Source organism: Excalfactoria chinensis, chromosome 1 (assembly GCF_039878825.1).
Source record: "Excalfactoria chinensis isolate bCotChi1 chromosome 1, bCotChi1.hap2, whole genome shotgun sequence".
NCBI lineage: Eukaryota > Metazoa > Chordata > Aves > Galliformes > Phasianidae > Excalfactoria > Excalfactoria chinensis.
Window position 1 is genome coordinate 47,810,913 of NC_092825.1, and position 7,899 is coordinate 47,818,811.

The window sequence follows — 7,899 nt, forward strand, 5'->3', positions numbered from 1 at the left end:
GAAAGAAACACGTATTGTGTCTTCTGACTGATTTGGGAACACTGCTTGTGTTTTTTACTCCCTGTGACAAAATCAGGAGCACACCTTTCCCATCACCTCTATTTTCACTTTCACCAGGATTTTAACCCCAAGGAGCCATGCAACTCCCCATACCACTTTCCCCATTCCTTATTTCCACCATCTCCCCATCAGCTGCTCTGAGCTAGCTCTCTTGCAGATCACTAACATGATGTGTTTGAGCCCAGCTTTTTTCCCACTAACAGCATGGAGGAGAAATGTTAACAGGGACATCCAGGAGGAATGACTTATTACAGTACTCAAAGCATCCTCACTGATGAGGGCACCACAGTTCCGAAAAGTGACGTACAAAGGTTCATAATTAACAACACAACTGAACAAAGGGATGGGGGAAACAACTCCATTATCATTTCCCTGCGTTGCCTCCTAACAAACATCACTCCTCCACCCCACCACTGCCAGATGCAGCTGGGATTTTGGATGCAGATCTGTCCAAGGCACCTTAACAGTTGAACCCATATCTAAGAGGAGTGGCTGGTGGGGAATGGCATGGGTTGACAAACCATCATAGATCAAGCACACACACAGATCAAGTAGTGGCTGCATAACAGGCAGTTTATTCACTTCGATCCATGCTACTCAGCATGACTCATTTGAGGTCCTATGGATACAGAGCCAAGTGAATTCCTCTGGGAGTCCTGACGCTAAATGCAGCCTTGAAATGACAGCTGACCCTTTCTTTCTTGAGACTACCAGCCCTGAGGCTGTGATCACAGTGTGTTTCCTACATTAAGCAGGATTCTCACACTATGACATAGGAGGCAGAAGGAAAACCCAAGTGATGGGACACTCCCAGGCACTCCCTGATCACCACACGTGCCCATTGCTTGAGGGTGGTTCTGAGTGCACAGCCTGTACATACATGAAGATAAACCTGTGCGTGTGCCAGTGCGAAACTGAGTTACTTATTAGCAATTAGCCCACATATGGCTAATGATACCCTTCTGATGTCTCTCTAATTTGAAAGAAGAGCTTCTGCATCACATTCTTCAAAGCACTTCCTCATGCAAAGGGAGAATGTGGCAGAATTGAGCAAAAAACCAACAAGAAATAGGTGCGCTCCCTGAAACGTATCACCTACAACCTGTACCATGGACAGCACCCCATGGCTGTAGGAAGAGTGAGCCTACGTCTCATGGCTTCTCCCATCCTTATCCTCACGGCACAGCAAAGTGGGCATCTGCTGACACTGCTGAGAAGTCCTTGTCCAAGCCTGCAGATATCACTCAAGGTGTTGCTCATGAAATGGAATTAAAGCAAGTCACAGAATTAGCATAGTTCCCACAGACACCCCAAATTGTCCTTTTGGAGAAGACTGGTCTAGCAGACCTGTGGGGAGGCTCTTTCCCTTCCAACTTGCTCACAGCAATGCCTCCCCTGGGACACTGGCTCTTTCCAGGAGAGTAGATTCCCATCATATCCTTTCACTTAAGCCATCTCTCAGCCAAGCTGAACACCTTTAGCCCTTAATCCTCACTCATAAATTAAACTCCCAAACCCTAGAGCCATTCTGTCCAGATCCTCAATGGAAACTGCCTCTCAGCCATCCATGTGCTCTTCTGATAATGATGTGCTAAGCACCAAGGGGTGAGCACCTCAACAGCCACTGCCACCTGTTGTCTCCATTGTTGTCCCAGTCACAGAATCACAGAAATATAGGGGTTGGGAGGAACCTCTGGAAATCGCTGAATCCAGCCCACTGCTAACCTGCCTATAGTGTGTTACAGGTACTCTGCAAGTCCACATCTGACATGCCATCTACTGTCATACCTTGCTCTTGTTGCACACATCATCCTTTCTCTGCCCCTGCCAGCCCTGCAAACCACCTCTTTCAAGCTGCATTGCCACCAGATGCATTTGATTGTGTTTTTTTCCAAGGCAAATCTCATTGTATCTTTTTCTGCATGTGTTTCTGACCTCGCTACTTCCCTTTCTGTTGTTTTTCCATGTCCTAACCAGCAGGTACAAACCTGTTTCATCATCATCTGGGAAAGTCATTAGCATGTTATTTACTCCCGTCCTCACATCAGCAATGAAGGTGCCAGCTAAGACAAGTCTGATGAGGATGGAAAAGAAAAAACCTGTGGGCTCCCAGCTATGATGTCCTTGGAGCCATCCTCACATCCTCAGCCTTTGAGCTGAAATACAAAGCACTTGCAGGAGAATTAAAGTATATGAATACACCAGCTGTGCCCCATGGAGAACCTCACACAAGGGGAGCAGAGTCATGGTTTGTGCAAGCACAGATGACAGCCATTGCTAGAGAAGCACTGTCTTTTCTTCCAGTCTCTCCTGGACCAACTCCTTCTGACCTAGTCACTAGTCAGTAGGTAGATTTGAACCTTGTGATGGCACCCTGCATCCCACATAATTTGTGTACTGGCTTTGTCACTCATTGTTATGAGCCAGAAAATCCTCTTCTCTCCCCACTGCCACCAGGAAACATAAAAACTTGGATGGCTGCTTGAATAGAAATCACTGAAAACCAACAAAGACATCAATGCAAGCCACTCCCATACCTCATCCCTGAAGTCCAAGTCCAATCCTTCTCCACAGTGGGCAAAGGTGCAAGAAAAATGAGTTTCATAGAAGGCCATAAACATGCAATATTGCTCCATCCCCCATCTCCTCTCACCCTCACTAGCAAACTTAGAGTAGCTCTGGAAGCAAAATAGCAAAAAAATAAACACACCCAAGGAAAATGAGCAATTGAGTACATCACCATTTTCCCAAGTCCCTGCGCTGGGAGGAGAGGTGAGATCATAGAATCATTAAGGTTGGAAAAGGCCACTAAGATCATCTAGTCCAATCATGATGAAGCTGGAGATTACACTGGGCAGCACACACTGCAGCAGAAGTTCCAGAATGTCGGATCCGTCCCTGCCAGTCAGGCCTGAGGGTAAATCCATTCCTAAGCTGCATGCTGGCAAGCAGTATAATTGATCCTGTCAGCAAGGTGTGTTTACCCAACACCTGAGAAATGCTTAACACCACTAAGGCCACCTGTGCTCCCTGTGCAATGCTGTTGTTTTTTTTTAACCACAGCCAAACTCTGACACTTCAAAGAAACAGAATAAATACCTCCTTTCCCTCCCAATGATCTCACCATGCAAATACTCTCAGCATCCACATCACAGCTGCAAAATCTCCACCATTCGCACCTTCTCCAGCTTCCCGCAGTGCAGCACAGCAGCTCCTCTCCGTCCCATCCCACAGCCAAGCTCCAGTGGTCTCACAAGGGAATGTCACTCACTAGCTGTCCCTGTCAAGCTTTATGTTGGGGAATGGTGGGGTGGGAACCTGTGAAACTCACTACTGCAGGAAAGCAGTATCTCCCACCAAGTATCCCATCAAGCCTGGCTGGCCAAGGGACCCACTCCCTGTGCCCCCCCAGCAGCAGGATCTGTCATCAGCAAGCAAGTACTCAGGCATTTGCTGAGATCTCCTCATCACTATTAGTCCCTGATGCACAGGGCTGATTGCTCTTCAGGGCACACCGCAGCTTTTCAAACGCAGTGGGCTGATGAGTAACGGGAAAGCAAGGAGTTTATTACCAAGTTAGTGGGTTGATTTATGGAACCTGAGCTATGATTAGAGGGCTTAAATAAACACGGTATCAGCATAAGACATTTTTCAAACCACCACACGATTTCTAACAGCTTCAAGCTACGCATTTCGGACACAGATGAATAAACCGAATCGGTTGGCTCCATTAGGTCATTATAAACAACCACACACCTGCGCATGGCTGGGGAGAAACCTCTGCTTTCCAATAACAGGTTGGGGTTGTGGGAACTTTAAATGCTCTTAAAATCACCCTTGTGTTGTTCTGTCTTGCAGATTAAAACCACGCAGCTAAGAGAGGGAAATATTTGCTCTCAAATCCACCTGCACCACCTGGTTTCTGAGCCCATTGGTGGATGTGGAAGCTTCAGCGGGGCTCTGTGAAAGCAGAGCTGTTCACCTGCTCCTTGGAATTTGCAGGATTAGGGCTTGGATTTAATAAAAAATCAAATTGACTTTAAACCAGCAGCCGGCCCTCTGCAAGAACCCTAACACTGCGTGAGCGTTCCATGAGTTTCTAGCTGCAGATACTCATTCCCTCTGAGGAAAATGAATAGAAATTGGTTTCAACACTTTCTTTTTTCCCCCCAGAAAAGAAGAAAAGGCTGACCAAGCATTTTTTTCAGCAAAGCCTGGGATTGCGAGATTTTAGCTAGATGAAAGGTGTCAGGATATCCCCTTGGGTGGGACATGGCTGAATCACTTTGGGCATGGGTACATGTGTTCTCCAAGCCTGGATCAGACAGCAGGAATGCAGCCACGTATGAAAGGAGTTGGTGAATAGATGGAAGATTCTGGGATCAGAGGAGAGGCCATAGCCACAGCCACAGCACGGGTGTAGTGCTTGGAGGATGCTCAGGGCTGGACCAGAGGGGAAGGCGCTGCTTTGGAGGGGCCAAGAATGGGGACAGAGAAAAGCTTGCCCAGCATCCGTGGTGCACACAAGCAGCCCAGCCATTCTCATGTCACATCTGAGGCCACCCTGCCTACCCAGAAACAACCACGCAAGCAGCAAGCTCCTGGTGAATCAGCATCCCCCTCCCGCGATGCTTCTCCTCGATGGCTGCGGCGGTGCTGGCCTCGCTCCAGACATGTCCATTGCTGCCTGGTGACCTCCCATTGGGATCTGCAGGGATCTGCTCCTGCCAGCCTCCCACAGAGGTGCTCTCCCTGCCAACCCCAAAGGGAAGCCTGGTGAGGGGCCGGATCCAGCCCTGCTCACTAGTAGAGAAGTTCACACGTTGGATGGAAAGCATCAGTGGATGGGGGTCAGCAGACCCCTTCCTGCTCCCAGGATCACAAGCCTTTAACCAACAGCCCAAATGTCAGACCCATGCTCTGCCACAGCACACAGAAACAGCTGACAATTAACATAGCGGAGCAACTGAGACGCAGAACCACGAGCAACCCCCAGATCAATGAGAAAAGTGCTCCCTATTAGCAGGGAGGAAACACAGAGCAAGTTCTGCTTTTTGAGGTTTATCATTTTCCTCTGTACCAATTTGCAGGGAAATGATGCATTTTGCTTTTCCTTTTTCTCCTTCTGTTGTTTCCAAAGCCCCTGGTACTTTTCAGCCAGACACTGTTACCAAGAAGCAAAAGGTCTCTACCAAGAGTGTGACAGACACCAGCATTGGCAGAGAATAAACCAGATAACAGCCAGTCACCGATGTCTGACATTATTTCTGGTTCTCTTCCCTTTTAATTCTCCATTCCTCACCCTTCTGACTCCAGCCAACAGTGATCTACAGAAAATGATGCATCTGCTGTATTAAAGTACATGCTATTCCCTGTCCCTTTTCAGACACTTTGGATGTTGCACACGCAATTGGAATGCAATAATAATCACAGGCAAAAATAGGGAAAGGCAATTTATGAAACCCAGACCTGCAACCCAACACTCACTTGGCAGAGAAAAAAACAAACAAACCCCAAACCCAAGGAGCCCCTCATCAGCAAGATGCTTTTAGGAAAAGTTATATATATCTGAGTCTCAGACAGTTACCTCTCCGGGGAGGAGGTTTTGTAATCCTTCCCCTTCCCCACCAACCTTCCCCACCACAACAGCACAAACTAACCACGGCTTGGTTCTAAATCCCTGGGATTATTCACACACTGTGTACCTTTTATAGCCATGTATCAAGAGAAACGTGTGATGAACACATCCTCTCCTACAATCACCCGTGGATGTGGATTGCTGGACTGGCGTTTATCGCCCTTCCACCACCCTCCCCTGCCCAAAGCACACACCAAACCGATTCTTAAGACTTGTTGGGTAAACAGAGTCAACCTCACATACATGGGCACAGCACACATATGAACAGAGAAACAACTTTCCTCTCCGGAAAGCCAGGATCGTTAACATGACAGACATGTCTACCTCAAGACTTACTTCTGCCGGGGAGGAAACAGGTAGGAAAGAGCAGAGGGGTGATGCAGGTACAGCGGTGGACTCAAGTTTTCCAGGAGAAGGGAAGCACAGACAAGCGGAACGAGACAGACACAGGGTCAGCCAGGTGTGCATGCGTCTCACCTACCTTTGCATGGAAAAGAAATCTCCAAGGGAGAAGTGTCCGAGGCGGAGAAGCGATAGAAATTACTAACGAAGGTGGTTTGAAAAATTCCCCCACGGGGGAAAAAAAAAAAAAGATTAAAAAATAAATTAAAATTAAAAAGGCATCCCCCCACTTTCCCCCCCCCCCCCCCCCTCAACCTTGCACACAGACACACACACTCACACGCGCACACACGCACCTCAGCACCCGGGGGGTGGGGGGAAATAAAAGGCAAAGATGAGGATCAGCTGAGTGACGGGGAGCACAGGACCTGCAGGCGAGGACCGGGGAGTTGTGTTAGATCCGTGGCTGCGAGGACTGAGCGTGTGCAGGAACGAGATGGTTTAAAAGGAGAATACATGGTAAGAAATTGTGGCTGCTCAGCCTGGAGTCTGAAGCTCTGCTGTCCAAAAAAAAAAAGAAGAAGAAAAAAAAGAACCCCCCCCCCAAAAAAAAAAAACCAACACAAATAGGACCTCTTCCTTCGCGGGAGGGCTCGGGGGGGCTGCGTGTGGCTGTGTGTGGCTGTGTGAGTGTGTTTTCCAGGCGGGTGGTGTTAAGAAGTGACAGAAGCTTCCTTCCAAAAAGCCCGGAGGGTCAGCACGATGATGGGGTGCTGGGAGGCGATGGAGGTGCGGGTGGGGGCAAGTTCGGAGGCTCCGCAGTAGGGAAGCGAGGAGGAAGGGCCGCTCTGTGCTGTCTGTCTGTCTGTCTGCCTCTATCTGTGTCTTACGGTACGTTCACCGGCAGCTCACCGAGCGGCTGCACAGCGAGAGAGAGAATCACCATACAGGCATAGAGGGAAATGCCGTCCTTACAGTGACACCAAATGTCTTCAGGGGAAACCTACAATTAGAGGCGCATAAGGTAGGGATTTCAGAGGGAAAGGAGAAAGCTCCTCATGCACACAGCTGTGGGGGGCTCAAGGCCCCCTGCCCTCAGTCCTCTTCCCTGATAGCCGCTGCCTTTGGCACGTGGCCTTGCCCTACACTGGAAAACGAACATCCCAAAACAAGCAGAGAGCACAGACACCTCCTGGGGGTGTTTAACAAAAGAACCTCAACCCCCTGTTCAAAATCAGCCCTCATTCTACCCCCACACCTGCAACAGGAACTCGGGGTGGGCACAGCCAACAGAAAATTACTTTCCTGCTGTGTTTTGTAGCATGGTAACAGAAGGGTAACACAGCAATGCCACCACAGAGGGCTGATGCCCCATCGTCCCCCACCAGACCCATAGCCTGGCCCCACAGCACCACAGCCTCCTCATCCTTGGAGCCTTTCATTTGGGTGCTGAGTGGCCCTGAGCTGGCCCTGGGAAGGACACACGAGGTGAAGTGCTGCACACAGACAGCCTTTGTGGGGGAACATCTCAAGTCATCTCAATCCTCAAAGCTGGTCATGGGTTCTTGTTACTCAGACCAACAAAACCCCAGGTGTTAGAAGAGCTTGAGATATTCTTGCCACATGGCTTATGTTGTGAATAAGCAGCTAAGAGATGTCCAGCTGTCTGCTGGGATGCAGTGCAACAGGCGTTCTGCACCCCAGAAGCTCTTCTGTTCCCTCTAGATTCGGCATGGATCCTTCTCTAGACCTTCCAGATAAGGACGAAGCATTTGTATTTACAGCTAGAATAGCTGGGTCAGGGTAATTAACACTTCAAACACTTCATACTTCAAAATTCACTTCAAAATGGCCAGGAA

The 7,899-nt window shown here is 48.9% G+C and overlaps 1 protein-coding gene across 3 annotated transcripts in view; it reads right to left on the reverse strand.

The window, feature by feature from the left end:
- Window positions 1–6,918, reverse strand: part of CACNA1I (calcium voltage-gated channel subunit alpha1 I) — a 153,840-nt gene extending 146,922 nt beyond the window's left edge. For all 3 annotated transcript variants that reach the window (XM_072332518.1, XM_072332507.1, XM_072332524.1), the window contains exon 1: window positions 6,180–6,918. The gene's annotated coding sequence lies outside the window, so the exon portion shown is untranslated. The remainder of the gene's footprint in view (window positions 1–6,179) is intronic.
- Between the last annotated feature and the right edge of the window lie 981 nt (window positions 6,919–7,899).